Source organism: Microcaecilia unicolor, chromosome 2 (genome assembly GCF_901765095.1).
Source record: "Microcaecilia unicolor chromosome 2, aMicUni1.1, whole genome shotgun sequence".
NCBI classification, from domain to species: Eukaryota; Metazoa; Chordata; class Amphibia; order Gymnophiona; family Siphonopidae; genus Microcaecilia; species Microcaecilia unicolor.
In genome coordinates this window covers 78,887,108-78,913,280 of record NC_044032.1, presented here as the reverse complement: position 1 = coordinate 78,913,280, position 26,173 = coordinate 78,887,108, and positions in this window count along the sequence as shown.

Below are 26,173 nucleotides of genomic sequence, written 5' to 3'. Positions count from 1 at the left end.
CTGCCGCTATGAATTTGAGATAAAATAAAAGATTTAAACGCAGGGAGGCAGGAACAAAAAGAGGGCTGTCGGGAAGCTGAGGGCGGGCAGGTGGGGACCGAGAATTGCAGCTGTGAGCTGCCAGTGGCGGTAAGCATGGCTTGTGACACCCTCCAGAGGTCAGCGCCCCCCTGCCATGCTTACCACACTTACCGGGTTGCGCCATCCCTGCTGCTGCTGTGTGTGTGAGGACTGTTTGCTGGTGCTGAGTGTCAGTAGATGGAGGTGTGCACAGTGGTGTTGCTGGGGTTAATGGGTTGCACCTTTGGTAGTGGGACACCTGCACGTCAATCATGGATGCACTGAATGCTATTGTGGCTGATGCTTTGCTGGATGTGGATGAGATTTGGAGGGGAGGTTCTAGAGGAGATACCCCTATCTGAAAGTATTTAGGCCCAGGACCCACTTCCTGGACCTCACTGACCAGGAATACCTTTCTAGGTATCACTTCCACCCATGATGCCTATATACTCCAGCATTCAGGAATCTACTGCAGATTTGTCCAAGAGGAGGTGACCGGTTGCTGGCTCATAAGTAAGCTGTACAGGGATTCTAACCCCTATACTCATCGCCCTTCCTAATGTCACCACATTCCCTCCCTCAAGATGCCCCCAGAACCCACATCAATGTCCCGAACTCCACAAGGTTCCCATATCAGCCAATATATACCCATATCTGTGATTCCTGTTCTCCCCGCAGGTGACAGTCTATCCCAGCGCACCTGACTAATGACTGCCATTATCCACCACCCAAAAAGAGACAGAGGTGCAATGCAATATGAGCCACAAGAACTCCCACACCATCACTGCTTCAAAATGCTGAGTCTAGATCATTTTTGCGGTTTTTTTTTTTTTTTTGGGGGGGGGGGATAAGTTTGTGAAAGTTTCTCCTTTATTAAGGAGTCTTCATTGGCTGCCAGTAAATTCCAGAATAGAATTCAACATAGCTTGCATGGTATATAAATCACTGACAGGCCAAAACTAGGATGGATTGACAAACTATTCTGTACTTCATAATAATTGTATTGATTCTCGATATGCACAAAATTTAACTTTGGCTTTCCCAAGGTTTAGAGGGGTTAGATTGAAAAAAATGTCTGGAAGATTCTTTCAGATATTTAAGTACAAATATTTGAAAAAGTTTGCCCATTCAAATTAGAAGATCTAACTCTTACCTGCTGTTTCATAATAATTAAAAAACTTATTTTCAGTAAATGATATTGAGTAATTTAACATATTATTTTTTTGATGTAAGTTATAATTCACTCCGTTTGTGGGAGGTTTTTTTTTTTTATTGTAATCTGCATTGAATCCTAACAGGAAAAAAATGCAGAATATAAGAAATTTTAAAGTATATAGAATAGCTCAAAAATAGATTTTGAAATCTCAGCCGCTCCAGAGGGGAGCTCTTCTATAGCCCAGAAAAGGTAGCTAAGATCTTCATGGCCTGCTGCATGCTGCACAATTTGGCACAGCAAAGAAGACAGCCAGACCAAGAAGATGATGATCTACTCCCCTGCCCACAGAGCTGAACAGGGACCACACCAGCTGGGGGTCTGCTCATGGCAAACACTCATCTAGAGAAATTTTTAGTAAAGTTACATGCTGTATTTATTTGTGCTTGCCATATCTTTTATATCCACCACCACTGCCACATCTTCTCCTTTTCCCTCTTACCCCTTCATAAGCACACCCTCCCCCCATACCCCATACTCTCTCCTCCCAGCACACACACACATTAGAGAGCTGCAAAGGGACAGAAATCCAACCCGTCCTTGCCAGAATCTAACCCATTCCCATCCCCATGGGAATGTAGCCCATCCCCACCCATCCCTGCCACAAGTAATCTCCTCCATCCCAGCTCCCAGCCCACCAAGCCTTTGCTGTGCTGGAGACACCTTGACCTTCCCCAAGAAAGCCAGATTCTATAAGCTTTAAAAATACTAATAAAAGTAACATAAATAATTTTCTACCGTAATCTGCTAAGACAGAAAAAGAACAAATCAGCACAGGACCCAAAACAGTCCAAATGCCAAAACAAGTAAAGTCAGAAACAACACAGTTTATACCCAATTGTTCAACCACCCTTAGGACTCACCTTTGGGATTAAAAATCAAAACCATATGCATGTAAGGACTGGAGAAGAGCTGGATAAATGAATTAAAACAAAGTTTAAAGCAAATGCCCTTAATGTGTACTACTTAGTAGCAATAATGAAACAGTGATGGAATATTCACATAGCAAGCAGCCTAAGGCAACAGATTTATTTTCTACTGAGCATAATTAACTTTGTATGAACTTGGTGGCTAATAGTGTGCTGAACTGGACAATATTGGCACATTTAGATTGATTCTGGACAAAACTTCTGCATGAAGGAAGCCCTTCCTTAATTATTCAATACCTTTCTGTGAAAAAGTAGTAATAAAAAAGGCAAGTGCATTTTTATAATATACCACTGCAATTCACAAAACAAATGGAGCAAGGTCCCACATGCCATCTTTTTCTTTTGATGTAAGCACAGGAAAAAATGTTTTTAATGTCCCCAGGTTTCTACCTAATTCATGTTTAATGTGGGATATAAATGTCATATATAAGTAAATAGATACATAGAAACTCTGAATGTTGAGCACCTGATTATCATAACATGTTGTCTGTTTTAGTGGCACTTTACCAGGAGAAAAAACTCTCTGCATGAATATAACAGTGCTAGGGTATCCCTATAACCAGCCTGATTACAATTTATAACAAATTTCTACACTACCTATGAAAAGTTATTCCATTATTATACTTCCCTCATGTATATCTGTATGCTGCACAAGCCTGCATATTTGAAAATATGAGGTAGATTAAATAAAAATGCCACCAACAATAAAGAATGATAACGTGGATGCAGCAGCTCAAAGGTTTGCTCGCTTTGTTTTGAGTGTACAGTGATGATGGCTGTGTGAGGAATGGTATACAGAGACTCACCCTTTTTACCATCTCGATTCCCGAATCCTGATTCCATCCATGCACCTCCCCTCTGACCCTGGGTGCCCTTTCAGCACATAGCTTGAGGCACCCTGGTGGTCTAGTGGCTTCTTCAGGACAAGAAATATCCCCCCTCTTTCCTGCCCTCTGCCACGGCACTGATCCTCTCCTCTCTGCTTTTTCTTAAATGGCTGCCAAGAGTTCCAGCAGTGTCCCTGCATGACTTCCATGGAAGTCTCACAAGGCCGCTGCTGGAAGTCTCAGCAGCCATTTTAAAAGAGCAGAGAGGAGAGGATCAGCACCACAGCAGAGAGCAAGAAAATGTAGGGATCTTTCCTGCACTTAAAAAGCCAATAGACTACCAGGGTACCTCAAGGTATGTGCCTGGAGGACATCCTGCACTGGGGGGAGGGAAGGTACTTCTGTGGGGATCCCGCAGGACCTGGGTCCATCTCCAAGGGATTCCCGCGGACCCAGGTCTATCACCAGGGGATCCCCGCAGACATGGATGGGATCATCATGGGATTCCTGCAGGATCTGTGGGAACCCTGTTATCCCCACTCCCATGCAGCTCTCTAATGTACTAGCCCTTCCTCTACTTGTCCCAAGCGTTCTTAAATTCAGTTACAGTTTTCGTCTCCTCCACCTCCACCAGGAGGCTGTTCCACAAATTCACCACCCTTTCTGTGAAGAAGTATTTCCTCAGCATACTTCTGAGTCTGTTGTCTTTCACCTTCATCCTATGCCCCCTCATTCCAGAGCTTCCTTGCAATTGAAAGAGACTCACCTCCTATGCATTTATGCCATGGAAGTATTTAAACATCTCTAACATATCTCTCATCTCCCTTCCAAAGTATACATATTGAGATCTTTAAGTCTGTCCCCATACACGTTATGATGAAGATCACTGACCATTTTAGTAGGCATCCACTTATAGAATTGACCTCATAACCTTTATGAGCTGTACAGTTACACCATTCCCAGATGTTTCTCACATAATCCATGAGAAAAGGAAAACATTACTAATTCTTCATTCAGAAACTTTTAAATTAACAAAAAACACTTTACTTTGAATTACCCTACCATCCATTAATCGATCAATCAACCAATAGATAGATATAGATATAGTTATAGACAGAGATAGATATAAAATAAGGATTTAGAATACATTTCCTTTGATATATAACAACAGCAATAATTTAATACAAAACACTTTCAGTTGGCTACCTTACAGCTGCCTTGCTTAAGTAAAACCTTTTCCCAGAACATTGAAGAGCCTTAGAAGTATGCGGTTGAAATGTGTTCATTTTTTATGGTTCAGTACATATTTTCTTGGATGGGATTTAGTGAGTGTACTTTTGTTATGGTTTAAGTAGTCATACTTCAGCCTTCTTTGATCTATTTCCTGAAGGAAGGGAGTACTATGAGATCACCCTGTATGTCTGTCTGGGTGTTTGTGTCTGCTCCCTATTAAGTTTACTATTTGGTGTCCTAATCACACATTTTCTGGACATGTCAGAAAAGGCATGAGGCTTCTGATAAGGGCATGTGTTTTCTTTCCACATATTCCAAAATTATGAGTATGTAATTGTCACTTTTAATAAGGTTTTGTATTTTGCAAATCTCCTAATGAATTGTGGTGTTTTGCAACCATATGTCATCAAAATCAAACTAAAGACTTGATATTCCAAATAAGCTGAGCTCCTAAATTTAGGCTCATAAATGTGTTCCTTATTTTCCGCCAAATTTAGGGGTCCTTTTACAAAAGCGCTCCAGCTATTTTAGCGCACACTAAAAATAAGCGTGCATAAACGCTGGAGATGCCCATATATTCCTATGGGCGTCTCTAGTGTTTAGTGTGCGCTAATCATTAGCATGTGCTAAAAACGCTAGCACCCCTTTGAAAAAGACCCCCCCCCCTAAGAAACATAAGTTTTCAGCTGAAAATCTATCTTAATTTAGAAGTTTAAAAGCCATGCCTACACATTTAGGACTGCCATTAATTTGCCTACATTTATGAGCCTAATTTATAAGTCTAGTGCTTCAAACCATTGTTAAGCTCCTAACCATTTTTCTCCACCCTACCTACCTTTTATGCTCCTAAACCTAGGAGTTTAGTAAAATTTTGAGCATAAATTTAGGCACTCAACTCTAGTCAATGTTCAAACAGGCCAATTTAGGAGCAAAGCTGTCAAAATTATGAAAATAAGTATTTTAAATTAGTTTTAACATCTAATTCACCCCAAATGTAAAGGATATGTCAGGCAGTCTGTGAAGATCAAGAGGGGCATTTTTGGATGATATCACATATTTAACCAGCCCAGTGCATCAAAGCTTAAGAACTTTTGGGTTTTGCAGAAGATGCCAGATTTTTTTTTCGTCATAGTCGCATACATGCAAGTGTGCACAAATTTTAGTTCCAATCCCTCTCTGTGGAACATGTGGAGGGGCATTTTTGATATGATGTCCAAATGCAAAAAATGTTTATCGGAAAACACGCAAAAAACAAAGCCCAAAACGGAAGAGATAAATAAGTCCATAGTAGAAGAGATGAATAAAAATTTTCCAATATTCAAAAATACATTTTAAAAAACATTCAATGGAAAAGACAGATTGCAAACATCAAAGACATTTTAAGATAAACATCTCCATCAATTGGAAATTCAGTGCGGAAATCATGCAACAGCGGTAGTGGTCCCTGCATATTTTCTAGCGCTGGAATGGAGACTGGCGGTAGTTCTGATAATGAACCTTCAATACTCTTTTGGATTATGGGTCTGTAAAAGATGTTAACGCCAATGAATGTTGACACTCAGAACAGTGTCCAACCTCAGAGTGGCCTTGAGCAAGGTTGGTGATGGTTTCTATTTCTGGTACAATTTTCAAGGGACTAGATCAATTTTTTGGATGTTGATGTTATTCTACAGTCACAATCTATCAAGACCGATGTGTTTATTAAGCCAACAGATTGGAATACATTGCTGTAACTTGATAGCTCTCATCCTCTTTACCTTAAACAAAGTCTACCTTATTCTCAATTTTTAAGGTTTAAAAGATTTTGTACAGATTTGATGGACTTTAAACAGCAATGTAAGAGATTAATGTCCAGACTGAGCTCGTGTGCTTATCCTCAAAGGCAGGGCTGTGCCAAGGGTCTCTGGTGCCCCCCTGCAGACTATCAGTTCCCCCCCCCCCCCCGTGTGGCACAAGATTTTTAACCATGAAAATGATCGCTCACCACTTGCCACACTGACAGGAATTGTCAGCAATATTCTTAGAATGATGGACCCAGGACCCCCCCATCCCATACTTCAAGAGGGCCATTCCTGTTCTTCAAACCTTCAAGGCTGGCCCCTCATTGGCTTTCACACATAAACCGGACCTTTAGTGTGGCTCTTGGGCCCAAGAGTTTCCCCCATTCCTGACCAACCCTGAAGTTAGGGGCTTCAGAATCACTGTCTTTTTTCTTCTTCCTTCTGGATTATCACCTGCAGAATGCAGTAGGGCAGATAGAAAAGGGCAACCTTGGACATATGCCTTTCATTCATCATAACCACCTGTAGAGCTCACATAGGTGCAACTGATCTCTGAACTCTCACTCGTTGAACATTTGACTTCTTCACAAGCTGACTTCTAAACACTAAAAAGGTCAATAAAAAGAGTTTCCTCACATGCTGTTTGTTTGTATGTATGTATATATACACACACACACAACTTTAAGTGCAAGGCATGCATTATCAAAGTCTATGAGCCAAGGGCTGGATTTACGAGTCAGCAAAATGGTCAAAAACAAGTGCAGAAGAGGCATCTCTGATGACTCAGCGTCAGTGCTCTCTGTTGCAATATAGAGGACCTGTGTTTAATTCCTAACTTAGGTCTTCTGCTCTCCATGCAGGTGAGGCTGGGGCTGCTGCAGAGGCAGTGCTCACAGGCCTGGGGGAGAGAGCTTCAGTCATCTTGCATTAGCAATACCTTTAGGGCCTACAATAACAGGGGTTTGGAAGGGGCCCTTTTGTGTGTGGTTCCTGGTTGAGGACTGTTGCTGAAATGATAGTTAGGAAGGCTCATAGTTCCCAACCCTAGTTACTGTTGTGTGTTAAAAGCCCAGCAGAGCAGGAGGAAACGGCATAATTAAAAAAAAATTATATACTGCACAAAGTCTGCAGTTCATTTTACACATGTTTTTGAAATGATGCCTCCTTCTCCCTGCCAATTGTAAGGATTTCATTTTTTGCTATTTCCAAAAAGGGGGCACTAACCTAGAGTTTCACAATTTGAGGACAGGAAAGAGGGAGTAGCCACAGAACCTAGTGCTTCACTAGGCTCCCCTCCACAGCTGCCCTGATGATGTCATTCTCTCTCGTGCTCATGGCTAGCTGCGGGAGAAGCAGCACTTAATACAACACTCATTTCCTTCCAGCATGGAGCTAATCTTGCAGTAGAAGTCTTGAGATCTTCCCCTACCCTCTGGTAGGGATCAGTTGTACTATGTGCTGCTTCGCCTGCAGGTTGAGGGGGTGTTCTTTACCTTTGCCAAAATCTGCTCTGATTTGGGACTTTAGGTTTGCGGTGCCTCTGTCGCTACTACACCCGCAGGCAGCTGTCCTCCCCAGAGGATCCAAACAGCGGCTCTCACTGCCTCTCAGTACTCCAACGGAACGGCAACACCCAGCGGCGGTCCAAATAACTCGGACGGACGTGTCAGTACATGTACTCCGCATCCGCGAGCGAGGCTCCTAGGCACATGGGAAGAGATGGGTGGGAAGGCAGCAGCAGCCGAGCAGCGCATGCGCATAGGCGCCGACGCGCCAACGCGGAATGGTTAATTTTTAAAATTTTTTTAAATACAACTGGACTGGATGGTGTGGCGTGGCATGGTGCAGCACCCTTGAAGGCAGGCGCCCCCCTGCGGTGCTTACCCCGCTTACCGGGTTGGCACGGCCCTGCTCAAAGGAGCCTTCAAACGGTATATACTAGAGCTAAATATAACCATCGTGAAACATTACTGCAACCTAAATCAGAATCATCAGAGGATTTTGATTTTTTTGACCTGTGCTTTAAAGTTTACATCTGGTATCCAAGTGAGTCCTGAGTTAGAGAGGTATCTGTTGGTCATTTTGCTTGTGGCCATTGTAAGTCTTGCACTATAACCACAGAACTAACTGAATTCACTAATCCAGTGTATAATAGGATATACAAATTCATGCACTGTAATAGTTCTTTCGTGGTGTATGTTGTTCATTGTCCATGTCCTAAATTATATGTGGTTAAACTACATGGAATTTTTGGCTGATAATTAATGAACATCAGTCATGTTTACAGCTTAAGAAGTGTGGGGCACCTCTGGTTGCAATGGATCTACAGGCTGCACTGCCTGGATTTGATGGGACTAAATACTTATATAGACTGAAGTATTTTTTCTATAAAATTGGATGACAGGCTGTATATTTTCATATTTTTCATTTTTACTCTGATGTGAATTTTGATCTTACGATGATGTCATATGACATTTTAGTCTACGATCGGCTGCTGCTTTGATGGCGTTATCTTAAGGGTAGGCGCCATTTCAAAATTTTTTCATGCAGTACTGCAATCAGTAACTGTGGAGCCATCAGTAAGTTTGACTATAGTCAGAAGATCTTTTGATAATCATTTCCTACTGACTTTTGCTTTACTTTTTAGGATGCAGCAGAAGCTATTTGTCTTGATCTTGAAAGGCTGCTCCTGAGGAAACTATTACTGTGAAGCAGAGAGCTCCATTGAGTGTTGATTTCTCAGATAAGGTGCTGCTTTTATTCCAAGTTTGCTATGGTGCTGTTGAGTTGTGTTTGAAAGTTAAACCTATTTAAATATTGAGCACACATTGAAAATAATGATAGATTTACCATAATAGTGTTACTGCACACTATATAATGAAATGTGGGAGGTTTGTCTGACTAATGATGTGAAACTACAAATTTTGCTCTTTTTCATTACTTTGTGTGTATAAGCAAATATAGCTTTTCCTCCCAGCATGTAGTAATGGTCAGTGGAATGTTTTAAATATCAGCTACCATTGATTGGTGTACCGTTGTTAGAGTTAAAGTAGACTAGTGGATTAGTGAATTCAGTTAGTGAACCCCCATATGTATATGGCTTCATTTAAACATCTGGACATGACCAGATGCTTAATTGCCATTTAAGACCAGGGGCCAGTCCCACATGGGGAAGCTCAGTACATGTAGATGGAAAGGGGGTGTGGGAAGGGCAGGGAGAGGGAGTGTTCTGTGTGAGACTGGAATACAAACATGCATTCTCTATTTCAGATAAGGAATCCTTGTCTGCTGTGCCAGCTATAGGAAAAGCTGTATATCCTGATGTCTGGAGTCTCTGCAATGCCAGCCCTCACCCCCCAAAATGTCCCCACCATGATGTCAGCTTCCCCAACCCCTATGAGCAAAACAGCACTCCCTCGGCAGCAATAATATAATCCACCCCTTGGTAGCAATAGCACCCTCTTCCTGGAAGTAACAACACCCTCTACAATATAGCCCACCCCCAGCAGCAACAATTCACCCCTTCCTCTGCAGAGACAACCCTTAGCACCATAACCAATCCCCTGGCATCATAACTTAAGTATGAGACCCCCATGCAGCCCTTACTAGATGCCCCCTCACAGCAGTTTAATCACTCCCCAGAAGTTGCTATGGTGGGAGAGAACCCCCAGACCATATATAATGCCATGATATTACTGCAAGAGGTCTCAGTATCATTTTGAAAAGCTATGGACAAAAGGCAGGAGTGAATTGGCATTGTTCCCACACCATTATCCACCAAGTATCTCTTAGAAGCCCAGGTACTGAGTCAGGGAGTGGGGTGGGGTAGTGTGTGTGTGGGGGGGGGGGGGGGGTGACCTGCAGCCTAAGAGTAATTTTGATGGCTTTGGATCCCAGAGGGGAAGTTGCCACATGCTGTACTTGTGTCCATAGGTGCATGTGGGGGGGGGGGGGGGGGAGGTGGATCCCCAACCAAGGAGTGGTTCTGGGGATTGTTTGGACTGCCCTGGGGAATAGATGGGGAGTATGTGCCACAAAGCAAGTGTCATGGGGTTATGTTATGCTGCCAAGAGGGTGAGTTATGTTGCTGGAGTGTTGTTGCTACCAGGGATGGGGGGGAGGGGGTTAATGCTACCCAGAAGAAGGTGTGTTGCTGCAGTTGGGGGGGATTGGGTGAATTGTTGCTATAAGGGGGAAATTGTTGCTGCCAGGGGGATTAATGCTGCTGGGGGGAGGGTGGGTTACTGCTCTTGGGGGAGGGGGAAGAATTGTTGCTGCTGGGAAAGTTTGTTACTGCCTTAAGAGGGGTAGTTGCTGAGAAGAGGGGGTTGGGAAAACTGGCACTGGAGTGGGGGCTTAAGGGCCTATGCAGAGGGAACAGTGATTTTAGAAAGCTCCTCCAACATCAATGAGTATGTGTTCAGTTGTTAAACTGTTCGTGAGCCCTTGTGCCCAGGCCAAGGCTTAGGAAGGACCTTGGCCAAGGCCTAGGGTGGACCAAACAGGTGCTAAGCAAAACCCCAGCCACAAAACCCCACACACTCAGGACAAACAACTAGCACCACCAGAAAAGGGAGATAGACCACTCAGGCGGGCCTCACGGCCGAACGGGAACCCACTTGTACAGAGTCCAAATGTGCAAGCCTCACAGCCGAACAAGAACCGAGTCACACACTGGGGAAGGGAAAAAGAACAACAAGGATTCCCAAAAGGGACTGGCGCACATGCAATGCACACAGCACTAGCTAGTGACACAAGGGAAGGGTGACAGACAAGAAGCTGGCAGGTACAAGCTACGACCAGGGGAAGAGAAAGTCAAGAAGTCTATGTCCCAAGGACAGAATGGGACATAGACTGAATAAGAGTGAAGCTCCACAGGAACACTCTAGGCGGTAACATACAGCACACAAATACACTAGGCTGTGCCACACAGCACCCAAAGAAAAAGGGAAGTCTCCTAAAGGAATACACAAGGCTGTGCTATACATCACTCAAGGAGAAGGGAAACCACTATAGGAATACACAGGACTGTGCCATTCAGCACTCAAGAGTCAAGGGAATCCGCACACAAGAGTATGCAAGGCAGTGAAACAGAGTCAGATAACAGATACTAGAGACAAAGGGAAAAGCAAGCAAACAGGAAAGGCTGCCTTTACATACACCAAACAGATATGGGCAATGTTCACAAGAATCAGGATATAAGCACAGCAGAGAAAGCGTAAAAGCAGGCTAAAGGGAAGGGCTGCTAAACACAAGTCAGAGAGACGCAGGCTTACATTGCAGTTAGAGGATAAAAACTAACAAAGGGGGAAAACAAACAACGTTCTTACCAGAACTCAGTCAGCACACAGAGACAGAGAACAGAGCACCTGCAGGTGCAGGGAAGCAAGGTAATCAGGGTAAGCAGCTTAGCTAGGGAAACAAACAAGCATACACTAGAAACAACCAGCACACAGAGAAGCTACGAGCAAAGAGAGGAATAAACAAACTCCCGCAAAAGCATGGTGTGCTACAAGCACAGACAGAGAGAGGGTAACAGGCTTCAGATGACAGGGATCAAACGCTAAAGCATAGACTGTAGGGAAAGGTAGGTTTAAATAGATCTGACTTCTGCTGCCTCAGACGTCAACTCAATCCCTAACAGGCCAATCAGAGGCGAGTCCCAGTCATTCCCCTGCCTGTCTAGCAGAATCATAACATCAGAGAAGGAGGAACAATTACAGGCCACAGGAGGGACTATCTACACCTAAGGAGAGCTTGGGAGTGGCTCCATAAAAGGTTTAGTGGGGAGGCTGCTCTCCCTAGTGAGGTAAGTGTAAGCAGAGGGATAGATCACAAAGGAAGATTCCAGATAGGATATGCAAGGGAACTAGAACAGTAAGACTGTATCCAGGCATGACACATGATGGCATACAAGGGTTGGAGTTCCAGATGGGCCACCAACATAGCACAAATACCTACTCACAGCAGGATTGTACTAGGGCTGGGAAAGCAAGAGAGATGGAGAGAGGTAAGAACCTGCGAACAAGGCTCATGTGATCCTGCAGCAGCCACCACAGAAGTAAACACATGCACTCATGGCATATATTTGCCCACAGTCTGATCTCAGGAAGCACTACACAGACATCTACCATCTCACTCCTTCACTAGAGAACACTATGCCTGAACATCACTCCAAATGCTCAAGAGATTAAAAAAAAACCCAAAGAGTACAAGTAGGGATTTGCTGGATCTAAGGTGGGGGTATGGAAGGGGAGCTGACATGCTGGTCACCTGATAGGTGGGGGAGGGGAGGAAAGAGGAAGGGAAAATGGCAAACTTTGGATCGGGGTGGATGGGGTGGACCTCATGGCCAAACCCTTACCTAGGGCATCCCAATATCTTTGGGATAGTTAGATGACTGCAGTCACCATTACAGACCCAAGCTGAGCACCACCTGTAATGTTGAAATTGACTACTGATATGCTACTGTGAGAAACCATGTCCAAAATATGCAATGTAAATACATACACAGAAAGTGTGATGTCAATTCAGCACTCTATGCAGCAGCCTCACATCATACTCCACTGTCATGTTTCAGTAACAGTATTCCTTGTTTTCTGCTGTGTTTCATTGTATCTCTCCTCAGCGGATTCCTGGGGATGGACAATTGGGGTCATTAACAATGGTGTACTTAGCTTGCCTGCCATCTGGGAAGGGTCACCACTGTCCTCCCTTCCTGAGGCATGACACACCCCCAGGCATGTCCCCCCCCCCCAAGGCACATCACCCCCACCATCCTTCCTCCTAGCAAGGGGATGCATGGAACAGCTGCACAGCTGTCGGCTCTGCTGGTCCCCTGCCCTGGAACAGGAAGTAACATCAGAGGGGGCAGAGGACTGGCGGAGCCAACAGCTACATGATGGCTCTGTACAACCTCTTGCTGCCTGCAACCAGGGCGGGCCACCCCCACCCCACCCCCACCACCCCACCCTTGGTACACTACTGGTCATTAACCATGTCCTGAGGTGATAGCTTGGGTCACCTGCTTAGAAAAAGAACAGGAAATGTTAGTGAATGTTTAAACGCAGTTGTGTGGGTTGGCACTTCCCAAAAGTGGTGACTGTTACAGTTTCTAGGCAGGTCCCCACTCCTTCCACCTCGAGGGACTAACTTGTGAAGATAGAGATAAAGGTGGTTAATGATTTTATGGGTGTGGGTAGATGTTCTGAGCTCACCTAACAGCCATCCTTCAGTGATCTGGTCACTCTGGAAATATTTGTGGATGCCCAATTGGACTGGATGTAATATAATGCCAAGATTCTGGATAGTTTGCATAAACTTCTGTGATAACATTTGAGCCATTGCAGATTATCTGCATGTTCAATGAATGGTAGGATTTGTGGTTCCTATGAGTGGCCTTACTTCCTGCAGGTGGTCTCAGGACTATAAGGATGCAGTTCATAAGTACATAAGTATTGCCACACTGGGACAGACCAAAGGTCCATCAAGACCAGCATCGTGTTTCCAACAGTGGCCAATCCAGGTCACAAATACCTGGCAAGATCCCGGAAAAGATCAATATATTTTATCCCAGAAATAAGCAATGGATTTTCCCAAGTCAATGGACTTTTCCTTTAGGAATTCATCCAGACCCTTTTTAAACCCCGCTAAGCTAACCTCCTTTACCACATTCTCTTGCAATGAATTCCTGAGTTTAATTACACATTGAGTGAAGAAACATTTTCTCCGATTCGTATTAAATTTACTACTTTGTAGCTTCATTGCGTGCCCCCTAGTCCTAGTATTTTTGGAAAGAGCAAACAAATGTTTCACGTCTACCTGTTCCACTCCACTCATTATTTCATAGACCTCTATCATATCTTCCCTCTGCCATCTCCTCTCCAAGCTGAAGAGCCCTAGATGCATCAGCCTTTTCTCATAGGGAAGTTGTTCCATCCCCTTTATCATTTTTGTCTCCCTTCTCTGTATCTTTTCTAATTCCACTATATCTTTTTTGAGATGCGGTGACTAGAATTGAACACAATATTCAAGGTGCGGTCGCACCATGGACCAATACAAAGGCATAATAACGTCCTCACTTTTGTTTTACATTCCTTCTAACATTCTATTTACTTTCTTAGCTGCCGCAGCACACTGAGCAGAACATTTCAGAGTCTCCTGCATAGATGCAAAGCCTACTAGATGATAAAATTCTGTAATCGTTTGGTGTTGCTGTGCTTCACACAGAGGGAATTTAATATACTGCGTGTTTCTTCATAGAAAGCTCTGTAATAACTGAGCAATGCAGCATGATGCAGCTGGCTGACTAATGCTTGCTGTGGCTTTGAGTGGTGTCTGGAAGAATCCAAAATGATAACGTTGCTGAATCACACTTAATGCAGAGCTATTTTTGTCATATTCAGCGTCTAATTGATAGCTAAGCTAAGAACCAATTTCTTAACTCCTAAGGATTATGAGGGGATGTTAGCAGCATTGGCTACCATTAAGATGTGTTATTTTACTTTTAACCCTAGTTATTAATAACTAGGTTTCATTGCATAAAATGGGACCTGTGCTAAAATTGTATGAGATAGTGGTAAAATAACACGTCTTAACAGTAGCCTACATTTATAACTATGTTTCTAAATGATTAAAACTAGGGGTGTTGAATGGCTTTGTTTTGAGTGACATATGAAGTCACTGTGCATTGACTAGGGGGAGGCAACATATTGCAATTTAATGTTTTGGTTTTATAGCTTTTTTATATAATGTTGCCTTTGAAGGCTGATGTTATGCAGTACTGTGTACATTATATGCAGGTACTTTCTTTGTCTCTAGAGGGCTCACAATCTAAGCTTTTGTACCAGGGGCAATGGAGGGTTAAGTGTTTAACAGGGTCAGAAGGAACTGCAATGGGAATCAAACCCAGGTTGCTAAAATCAAAGCCCACTGCACTAACCATTAGGCTATCCCCAATAACCATGTGATTAGATAAGTGAGTAATAAAGAAGGACTTGTCAGAGCAAGCACCGAGACTGCTGATAGGCTGATGTTTAACAAGAGATAGAAAAAAACTTGGCAAACGAACCAGCTTTTCCTTAGCAACAGAAAGGCCAAAAATCACCAGAAAGTCTTGTTTCCTTTGGAAGGAAGTTGCAGAATTCAAACAGCAAGAAAAGGGTCCGGTTACAAGACCTAGCTGATTTGTACTTCCTAATGACCCCTTTTACTATAGCATGCGCTAAATGCTAAGAAGCCCATAGGTATAAACAGAGCCATAGCGAAGGGAGCTGACACCCGGGGCGGGTTGCCGCTGCGCACCCCCCTCCCCCCGGGTGCAGCACGGCGCACCCTCTTCCTGCTGCAGCGCACCCCCCCCCGGAGCGCATACCTGCGGCGAGGGACGGGCGGGAGGGCCGATCCGCCCCGACTGCACGTTGCTGGGGTGTGTCGGCTCCACGCTGATTCACTGCTCTCTCTGTCCCGGAACAGGAAGTAACCTGTTCTGGGGCAGAGAGGGCAATGGTTAGCACATATACAAACAATTACTACTACTACTTAACATTTCTAAAACACTACTAGGGTTACGCAGCGCTGTACAATTTAACATAGAAGGACAGTCCCTGCTCAAGGAGCTAATTATTACATCACTGGTCTCTACATCTCTTAGACCAGGAAAAGAAGCAAACACAATGATTAGCTGTATAAACAATCATTACATCACTGACCTCTACATCTCTTAGGCCAGGAAAAAAAGCAATACAGTATATACGTACAATCATCACTGGTCTCCATCATCCAGGCTCTTATCATCAGCTGGGGGGGCCCGGTTACACAGCGAGAGCTAGGAGCTTTTAGACCAGGAACAACAAATCCTGTGCGCAGTCCATACGTTACTCACAGATGAACCCCCACCTTACTGTGACAAACCCTCCTTTTATAGGCTCTGAGCTCATGTCCCGAGCTAAAGAAAGTTAAAGACAGCTTCTATGGGAACTTACAGAATGCTTCTATGCTTACGTCTGTGGGAACGTGATCACATGCTTTCCCAAGTCCAGGTGGCCAAGCTGGGCCTGGGAAACCAGTGCCATCCTCCCCTTTGCATACCAAATTAAATAGAGCTATGTCTTATCTTCTGCATACAAGAAAAGTTACTTTTGGTCAAAGGCAAGATTACTTCAGAGTTCATTATCGGACAAAAGCAGGGTTGAAAAGCAATCCTTTAAGGGAAACAGAATTACTTCTAATCAACAATACAGACTCCGAGTGCACTGGTCATTCAAGACAGGGTTGAAAAACAATCTTTAAAATTCACTTCCATTACACCTGGCCAGTTAAATGATACATAGCCAGTTATCTGGCAAATTTCAGCAGGGAATAACCAGCTATCTCCAGCTGAATATGGCCAGTTAGTGGCTAGCAGAAAGCCAGTTATATTGCCTGATAATATTGAAAAATCAGTAGATTGCTGGCTTATTAATAGACTGTTTGGTGGAAACATATGTGTGTTAGAGGATCATGGTTCAATGGAGGATTGAATGTACCCTCTTGTACTTTCCCCTAGCCCTCAACATGGCCTGCAGCCACTGAAGCCAGTACTGCTACCCTCATTGAAGTTATTGGGAGTGGGGTGTGTGGAGTAGGGGCAGAGCATGGATGCATCAGGTGGCAGGTGATTCTGTAGTGTCCACCCATGCAATCTGTTGGCCCACCCAAAAATTGCCTTTAGGCTATGCCACTGGATTGTAGATGGGCTGATGTGGTCCCTCTTCATAAACGTAGTAAAAGAAGAAGTGGTGTGAAACAAGAGTTTGGTAAGTCTTATCTCAGTGGTGCTCTTTGCAAGGAGGACACACAGGAGCGGATATAAAAGCAGGGCTCCCTCTTACACATGCAACTTAAAGAATACTGTAAACTACACAAAAGTGATCACACCTAAACAGTAGGCACGTTGATTCCTGTTTACATTAGTATTCTATAAAAGAATATTAGGCATCTACATTGCTTCAAAGAATAGGCTCCTAGCATATGCTTTCTAGATACCTTTTCAGGTGCCTTGTTATAGAATTGCCCCAAGTACTCTCATGTGCATGTACTTTATAAACTGTATATGTAAATCATGACTCCATCAATGCTCTGCCCAAAATCTGCCCCAAGCATGCCTATACCAATGTTTCGTAAATGCGCATTCTAGTCATTACACATACTTTTACAGAGGGTTAACTTTTTAAGAAGCACTGTTAATACGCAATCTGTAATAGACATGTGAAAAAACCTTTATGAAATCATCTCCTGCAAGAGTAAGTTGACATTAATAACAGTGTATCAATACAGTTTTAATCATTAAAGTGTATTGCATATTACCTTTGGACCTTACCCTTTCTTATGTCCAGCCATCATAAATAGGGATTAAGAAAACTTGTAAAATGTTACATTACTCTCTCCAAATATTTCTATGAAATATTAATGACTTGCTTTTTCAAACACTTCTGAAATACTAATGTTTTTTTTTCAAAATCACTTAGGTCTGGCAATGTTGAACTAGAATATTTTGTTATATTAATAGGATTAATGGCACTTTCAGAACCAAACAAAATAAAGAGAGTTTGTCTGCTTTGTACAGAGAAATGTCAAGACAATAGATTGAGTCATACTGTCCCCAAATGTTTGTTGTGTTTTTTCTCAACCAAATGTTATTTAATCTTCATTGTTTAATTCTTTCATCAAAGGATAATGTGTCCCACAATGCTATGACTTGTTTAAAATTGATAAGAACTTTTTGCTTGTGACAGGTAAGTGTACTGATATGGTGATAGCAGAATTCACTGTAGTCAGCATTGTCCCATTTTAGGGATCACGCAGATGTTCAAATGTATCCTTATTTGAAAGGTATTAATCCGCAAATGAACCTTTTCCGGAGAGAGGAAGGCGGTAGAACTAGAGGACATGAAATGAGATTGAAGGGGGGCAGACTCAAGAAAAATGTCAGGAAGTATTTCTTCACGGAGAGAGTAGTGGATGCTTGGAATGCCCTCCAGCGGGAGGTGGTGGAAATGAAAACGGTAACGGAATTCAAACATGTGTGGGATAAACATAAAGGAATCCTGTTCAGAAGGAATGGATCCTCAGGAGCTTAGCCGAGATTGGGTGGCAGAGCCAGTGGTGGGAGGCGGGGATAGTGCTGGGCAGACTTATACGGTCTGTGCCGGGGCTGGTGGTTGGGAGGCGGGGATAATGCTGGGCAGACTTATACGGTCTGTGCCAGAGCAGGTGGTGGGAGGCGGAACTGGTGGTTGGGAGGCGGGGATAGTGCTGGGAAGACTTATACGGTCTGTGCCAGGGCTGGTGGTTGGGAGGCGGGGATAATGCTGGGCAGACTTATACGGTCTGTGCCAGAGCCGGTGGTGGGAGGCGGGGCTGGTGGTTGGGAGGCGGGGATAGTGCTGGGCAGACTTATATGGTCTGTGCCCTGAAGAGGACAGGTACAAATCAAGGTACGAGATACACAAAAAATAGCACATATGAGTTTATCTTGTTGGGCAGACTGGAGAATTCCTTTATTAAATGAAAGCGGAAAATCAAATTTCAATACATTACACTGTGCAGTTATAAAGCCAGCCCCTCTATACTTTTATACAAAAATGCAAATTTTACACAAAAAACCGTCCCCCCCAACCCCCCCCCCCAAACCTTCAACTCAACTTCAAGCGTACATGCTTCCACCAAACCCCAAAGGTCCTTACCCCCACCTCCACCCGTTCCCATCGGGCCACTTCCTGGACAGCTCGGACAACGTCCCAGGAGACCTGCTCAGCAGACCTGCACTCCTGGCCCAGGGACACCCCGCAGCGAGCCATCCATAGGCAGTATCTGATGATAACTGAGATTAGAAAGGCGGTACCTGGCTCTAGCCGCCCCGTCTCCCCCTGCCTCCCATACACCCAGTCCGCATAGGTGTAGGACGTGAAGCTGGGGATGGCCAGCAAGGCAGCCACTCTCCGGCAAACCGCTACGGAGAATGGACACTCCTTCAGGAAGTGGTCCATGGTCTCCAGCCGGCCAGCACACTCCCCCCTCGGGCAGTCTCGGTCCTGCTGGTTCCTACACCGAAGGTTTGCCCTAACATACAACCTGCCATGTAGGGACAGCCAAGCAATGTCCCTGTACTTGTGTGGGATGCGTTTGGATGAAATAAAACGCAGGCCCTGCCTCAGCACGGGCTCTGGAGCATCCCTAAGAGCCAGGGGAGAGGAGAAGCGTTGGGAGCGAACCCGCTCCACCCAGATCTCCCTCTGCCCTGCCCTAACTTCCTCCCATGTAATGTCCCACAGCCGAACCAGCTTTACCAAAGATTTATAGTAGCCTACCCCCTCCGGGAACCCTTTTCCGCAACCGTCCCACCCTACCTCCCCCCAACCAAGGACCCCAGAATCCCTCCCACCACTGGACAACACTGTGTACCCATCCTGGGGCATTCAGACCCCCCGCCCGCCCCAGGTTAAACTGGATGAAGAGGGAGGAGAATAGCAAGACTGGGTTTACCATTCCCACCCCCCCTTCCTCCCGTGACCGGTAAGTGAAATTACGTCGAACTGGGTTCATCCTGTTCCCCCACAGGAGTTGAAAGAACACGCTGTAAATTGCCGTGAAACAGCGTTCCGGCAGGAGACAGATGTAGCTCAGGAACAGGAACATGGGGACCACCTGGCTCTTCAGCAACCGGACCCGGTCCTCCATGGGCATCCGCCACCCCTTCCAGCGGTCCACCTTCTCCCTCGCCTCCGCTATCCTTTGTTCCCAATTTTCCCCGCCCGTAATCCCCTCCCCCAAAATACACTCCCAAAACCCTCATTTTCTCTATCCCATCCGGGAACCCTCCACCTAAATTAAACCGCCGTCCCTCTGGCCCCACCCACAAGCTGGTGCTCTTGCCCAGGTTTACCCGAGACCCCGAAGCCTGGGAGTATGCTGCAAGGATCTCCTGCAGCCTCCTCCCCTCCCTGCGATCCGCCACCCAGACGGTGATATCGTCCGCATAGGCGATGACTCGCAACACATTCCCTTTGCCTACCTCCACTCCTCTGAGCCCGTCCTCCCCCCCCCTTCCAGCCTCCTCACCAGGGGATCAATGGCGAAAGCGTACAGCAGGGGGCTCAACGGGCACCCCTGCCGCACCCCCGCCGAGATCCCCACCTCCACCCCCCTCCATCCATTCACCAGGGGAAAGAATCGCGCCCCCGCATACAATAACTGAAGTTGCGCGATCCATTCCCCCGGGAATCCATAGTGGTCTAGGACCTTCCATAAAAAACCCCACTGCACTCGGTCGAAAGCCTTGTCCTGGTCCAAGGCCACGACCAGCCTGCCCTCTCCCACCCGACTACGTTCCAGACCCTCCCTCACCCAGGCCACTGCCTCTAGCACCCCCCTTCCCGGGACCCCACACCCCTGCGGGGCTGCCAGCACTTCCCCGGAGATCTTCCTCATGCGGGCAAGGAGCATGTGAGCGAAGATCTTCCGGTCGGTGTTCAGAAGTGCAATCGGCCGCCAATTTGCCACATCCTGGGGGTCCTTGCCTTTGCTAAGGAGGACCAAAGCTGATGCCCCCATCGACTCAGGCAAGGATCCCCCTGTTCGTGCCGCCTCCCAGATTGCCAACAAGACTGGCGCCAACTGATCCCTAAACCGCTGGTAGAACTCTGCCGGGAGTCCGTCTGGCCCCGGCGCCGTCCTGCGCCGCAAGGCCCCAATGGCCTCCTGTACCTCCCGCAGCGTCCACGGCCGCAGCAAGGCCCGAAGATGAGGCCCCCCCTTACCCACCCCTGGGGTTTCCTCAATGTACCTCGCCATGGCCTCCTCCCCCAACTGTTGGTCGAAAAAGACCCGCCCAAAGTGGGTCCCCACCACCTGCAAGATACCTTCCCTAGACTGCTGGAGCGTCCCCCCCTCATCCCTTAACCCCTCTACCACCCTCCTCTCCCTTCTTTCCTTACAGCAGTCATAAGGGTTCGGGCTGAGCAGCTTCCCGAAGTCCCGCTCATAGACGAGGGAAGAGTACCGATTGTATTGTACCCGTTCCACCTCCTGCTGCAAGGCCTCAATGTCCTCCCTCTTCCCTCCCCTGGAAATCAAATTGTCCCTTCGCTTCCTCAGAGCAGTTCCTAGCCGGGTGACCTCCCTCCCCTGCCTCCTCGCCTGACGGAGAAAGAACCCCCTGGTGCGGTGTTTCAAAACTTCCCACCAGTCTCCTAGGGAAGGGAAGACACCCTGAATGGATACCTGGTCTGCCAGAAACTCCAGATACTCCTGGTACAACACCCCCTCGCTCAACCATTTCTGATTTAAACGCCACAATCCTTTCCCCAATCCGTGAATCCCCCCTCCCCCCAGCTCGACCAGCACCATCTTGTGGTCTGAGAAATCAACCTCTACCACCCTTGGTGCCTTCCCACACGCCCCTCCCCGAACTAAAAACCGGTCGATTCTACTTCTACAAGTGCCCCGGGCAAAAGTGAAACCCTGCGTCCCACCACCAAACTCTATGTGCGCGTCCACCAATCCCGCTCCCTTCATGATCCCTGCTAGCCGTACCCCATCGTAACCTACTTGCGCCGCCCTCCCCCCCCTATCCTCCTTCCTCAGGACTGTGTTAAAATCCCCCCCCCCAAACTAGCTGCCGTGAGGTGTAAAGGTACGGCCGAATTTTCCCAAACAGTGCTGCCCTTCCCCGTTTGCTTTGCGGCCCGTAGATGTTAATCACCCGCAAAGCCACCCCCCCGCAATCTCATATCTAACACCAGACACCTCCCAATTCCCAGCTCCACAACCCTCTGGATCTCTACTTTAAATGTTTTGAAGAGGATGCCTATCCCCCCATACCGTTCCCCTGCCAGACCCCAAATAGAGGGCCCCCATCTCCAGGCCTGCTTTGCCCGCCGAACCTCCTCCAGCGTTCGCAGCCTGGTCTCCTGCAGAAGAAAACAGTCCGCCGCCACGGCAGAGAGGCCATCGAACGCCAAGCATCTCGCCCTCTGGGAGGCGACACTAGCCACATTAAGTGTGGCGAATGTTAACAGCAGTCCAGCCATCATTGTGCCGTTCCATACCCCCCGCCCTCCTGGCTACCTTCCCTCTGCTCCATACTACCTCCAGGGATCCCTTCCCCTTCACCCTCCCCTTCCTCGTCCGCCCAGTCCCGGACCCCTAGCTCAAAAAGCCCCCCCCCCCATTCCTTACTTTCTTCCTCCCCTTCTTCCTCTTTTCTTCGCCCACCTCCCTCCCTCCTTGGGAGTCGTCCACTGACTCTCCCCCCCCTGCCTCCTCTCCCGCCCCTTCTGCCCCTTTTTCGACCCCCTCCATCAATCCTGCCTCCAGCCCATCCTCCCTCTCCTCTCTTGCCTTCATCCCTGCCTCCTGTCCTACCCTCCTTTTCTCCCCCACCCTCCCTTCAGCCCCCCCCAATCTGCCCCCCACCTCCCCGACCTCCTCCACTACCATTTCCTCCTCTTCGTCCCTCAAAACCTTCTCCCTCTTCTTCTTCTTCCTTTTACCCGCTGTTCCCTTTCCAGCGTCTGCCATGCTGTCCAACCCATCCTGCCGGCTCATCCCATCCTCTCCTTCCTCTCCTGCCAGTTCGTCACCCCCTCCCTCATCTTCCAATCCCCTAAATCTGTTCTCTACTTCTATCCCCATTCCTGCCTCCCCTCCCCCTTCCTCCCGTACCCCCGTCACCTTCCGTTGTTTTTTTGACACCCGCGTCCAACCCTCATCTGCCCCGTCCTGCCGCTTCCGCCCTTCCCCCAACCCTTCCCCATCTCCCACTCCCTGTCCCTCCGCAGCTCCTTTCCCCCCCACCCCGGGAACCTGATCTCGCCCTACATTCACTCCCCCCCTCTCCCTCTGAACTGGACCGCCCCCTCCCATGTCCTCCTCTCCCCCGTTATGGGAGGCCCAAGGGCAAGCTCTGAATGCATGCCCCAGACCCCCACACAAATTACACCGGATAGATGCACAAGACTCCGTAGGATGCTCCTTAGACCCGCACTTCCCACACTGCCGTACTGGGCACGACATACTAAAATGTCTGAATGACCCGCACTTGTGACATTGCCGCGGCTGCCCCTTGTAAAAGCAGAGGATCCGATCCCTGCCAATGAACGCCGCGGAGGGAATGTGCTGGGTCACGTGTCCTGCCTGCTTCAGCCTAACCTGCGCACACCATCCTCCCGCCCACACCCTACTGGGGTCAGGGAGTTTGGACAAGGGGGTACGCAATTCTGCGTACCGCTGTAGCCAGAAGGCCAGGTCCGCCCCTGAAATGGATTCATTTCGGACCAGCAGGGTTACCTGCACCAGGTCAGGTCTGCTGATCGGTACGGCCCTAAAGTTTCTCCAATCCCCTTTCCCCCTTACCCCCTCGTATTTCTCCCAGAAGACCTCCATGCCTCGCTGGGTCAGAAAACTAACATCATACTCTGGGATATTCACCGGGTGGATACAGGCATAGAGGTCCTCTGGGAGAAATCCTAAACCCAGGACCAACTTCAGGGCCTCATCCCTACTTGGCATTCCCCCCTCCCCCACTCACCTTAACTGAATCACATTCCTCCTTTTGGGAACCTGGCCCCCCCACCCTCCCCCCCATCCTTCCCCAATGCTTCCTGCCCCCCCATTCCCCCTGCGCCCGCCCCTCCCACCTACTACCGCCGCAAAGGATGGAGCACCCCCCCACCGTCCCCCTCCTCCATCTCCTGCACTGAGACCCCCCTGCTCCTGCTGCGCCGTACCCCCCCTCTCTCTCTTGCCTCCCCTCTCAGCCTCCCTCCCTTCTCTCCCTTCTATCAGCAGACTTTGCACATCCCCTGCCTTCACAGTGTCCTTCTGTACCATTTCCCCTGCAGCAAAAAACCTGCCATTGTCCCCTTCAACACGTTCGCTAGAGACAGTGAGAGCAGGTTCCCCTAAATACTTGTTCCCCTCCCAATGCCCCTGACCCCCTCCCCCGCCCACCGAGCCAACCCTCCCCTCCCGGCCCGAACACTCCCCCCTGGCTCGCACCCCTGCAGCCTGGCCAACTGCAAAGTCAAAGGTACCAGTCAAGTTTCCTTCTGGCGCACACTGCAAGGCAAACACCTCCCGCTCCTCCCCCCCTCCTTCCCCCCCGGAACCTGCTCTCTGTGCTGGGTCCCTCCTTGCAACGTGCTGCTCCAGCTTTCCCCTGTGCAGGCCCGCTGTTTTCCTGGGAACTGGTCTCCCCTCTGGCGTCCTGCTTCGTTGGGACTTCCTGCTCTGCCGTTTTGCAAAGTAAGAGTGGCTTCCCGCACTCCAGCACCACTCGCTCTCCCAAACATGGGGAATCCTCCTGCGCTGTAGCATTCTCCTCTGCGGCCATCCCTGCTCCTCCAGCCCGATTGGCTGGCGCCTCCTGCTCCAATGTGCTGGGCGGGCATGGCATCCCGCCACCCGGCAGTGCAGTTCCTTGCCATTCTGAACCTTTATGTGGGGAACACTGTGTGGCCTCCTGTGCTTTCTCTATGGAAAACCACTCCTTGTCTTCACCTGCCTTTCTTCCTGCATTCTCCTTTAAGAGGCAGCTCCCTGCTGGAACATCTCCACTTTCAGTCCTTAGCCCTGCTGCAGGCTGATTGGCTGGAACATCCTGCTCCTCAGAGCTTTGTGGGTGAGGCCTCCCAGGCATTTTTTCCTTGCCGTCTGCTCCTACTACAGGCAATGGGAACAGGACAACCTCCTCTTCTCCAGGTAAGTTCTCTGTTTCAACTTCCACCACCACTTCTGTGGAAAAAGGTTTCTCTCCTGAAATTGCAGCCTCAGTTTCAACAATGTGAAAAGTCTTAGTGTTAAAGTTTTTTTCCTGTTCTGTTCTCCCACACTCAGGTGCTCTCAATGAGGCTTCCACAGCCCCACCTTCAGTCCTGCTTACTCCAGAAGCTGCCTGCATTGGCCCAGACTGACTAGCAAGGCATTGCATGAATTTCAATGTATTTTGGGTGCTAGTTCCTGGCAGCTCCCCTGATGCTTCAATGTTCTGGGGTCCAAAGACTGGGCTGATTCCTTCCTGCTCTGTTTGTTGCTTCCACTGTACCGAGGCTGACGGGGCCTGTCCCCCCGAGGCCATCCTGTCTCTGTTGATATAGAGTTCTCTCAGAGGATTTCCAGGGCCTTTCCTCAGGGCCCTCAGCAGCTGTTCTTTTCTCTGGAGAAGCCTAAGCAGCCTGGTTTCCTCTTTCATATAGGTCTTGCGATGCTCTGCTGGGGCCAGCCTGCTCAGGGCTTTTGCCATTTTGACTCGCTTCCCCAGGTCCACCACCTCCTTCTCCGTACTTTTAATTCTCTTCACCATTTTAATTATGCCACTGGCCGGGTCCTCTGGATCCTGGCAGTAGTCCACAAGCTCTTCCTCCTCTAGATCGTCACTATCCTCACTGCCTTCCTCCTCCACCTCCGGCAGGGCCTCTTGACAGATCTCCATTACCACTCTTTCCTTCTCAGACCAGCTCTTCTCTAGGTCTCCGCCAGCTCTCTCCCCACCTCACCTGCTGGACGTCGTGCGGCCGTGAGGGGGGTACCAGTCCGGCTTCCTCCCTTGGAGTCTGGCCCTCTTCTATCCACAGGGCTCCTTTCCCTCCTCCCTGCGGCACTGCAAGGGAGGAGACCGCTTTTCCTGACCCTCTGGTCCCTGAGCCCAAGAGGCCCCATGGCCTGGGCCTGTCCTGGGGAACGCTCCCCAGAGGCCCTCCACATCCTTGGGGAGGGAGTTAGGCCTCACTCTCCTCCCACTGGAAGTCTGCAGAGCTCTCTGAAACACCTCCTTCCACCTCAGCAGACTGGATGGACCGTGCAGGTCTTTTTCTGCCGTCATCTACTATGTTACTATCCAGCTCATTTTCGAAAGAGATCGCCGGCGATCTTCCGACATAAATCAGGAGATGGCCGGCTATCTCTCAAAAGCGGCGAAATCAGTATAATTGAAAGCAGCTTTTTTGACACCATCGGCGCTTTCCCGTTGCCGTGCCGGCAAAAGTTCAAGGGGCGTATCGGCAGCGTAGTGAAGGTGGGACGTGGGCGGGCAAGGACGTGGCTACCAGATGGCCGGCTTTTGCGGATAATGGGAAAAAAACGGTGTTAATC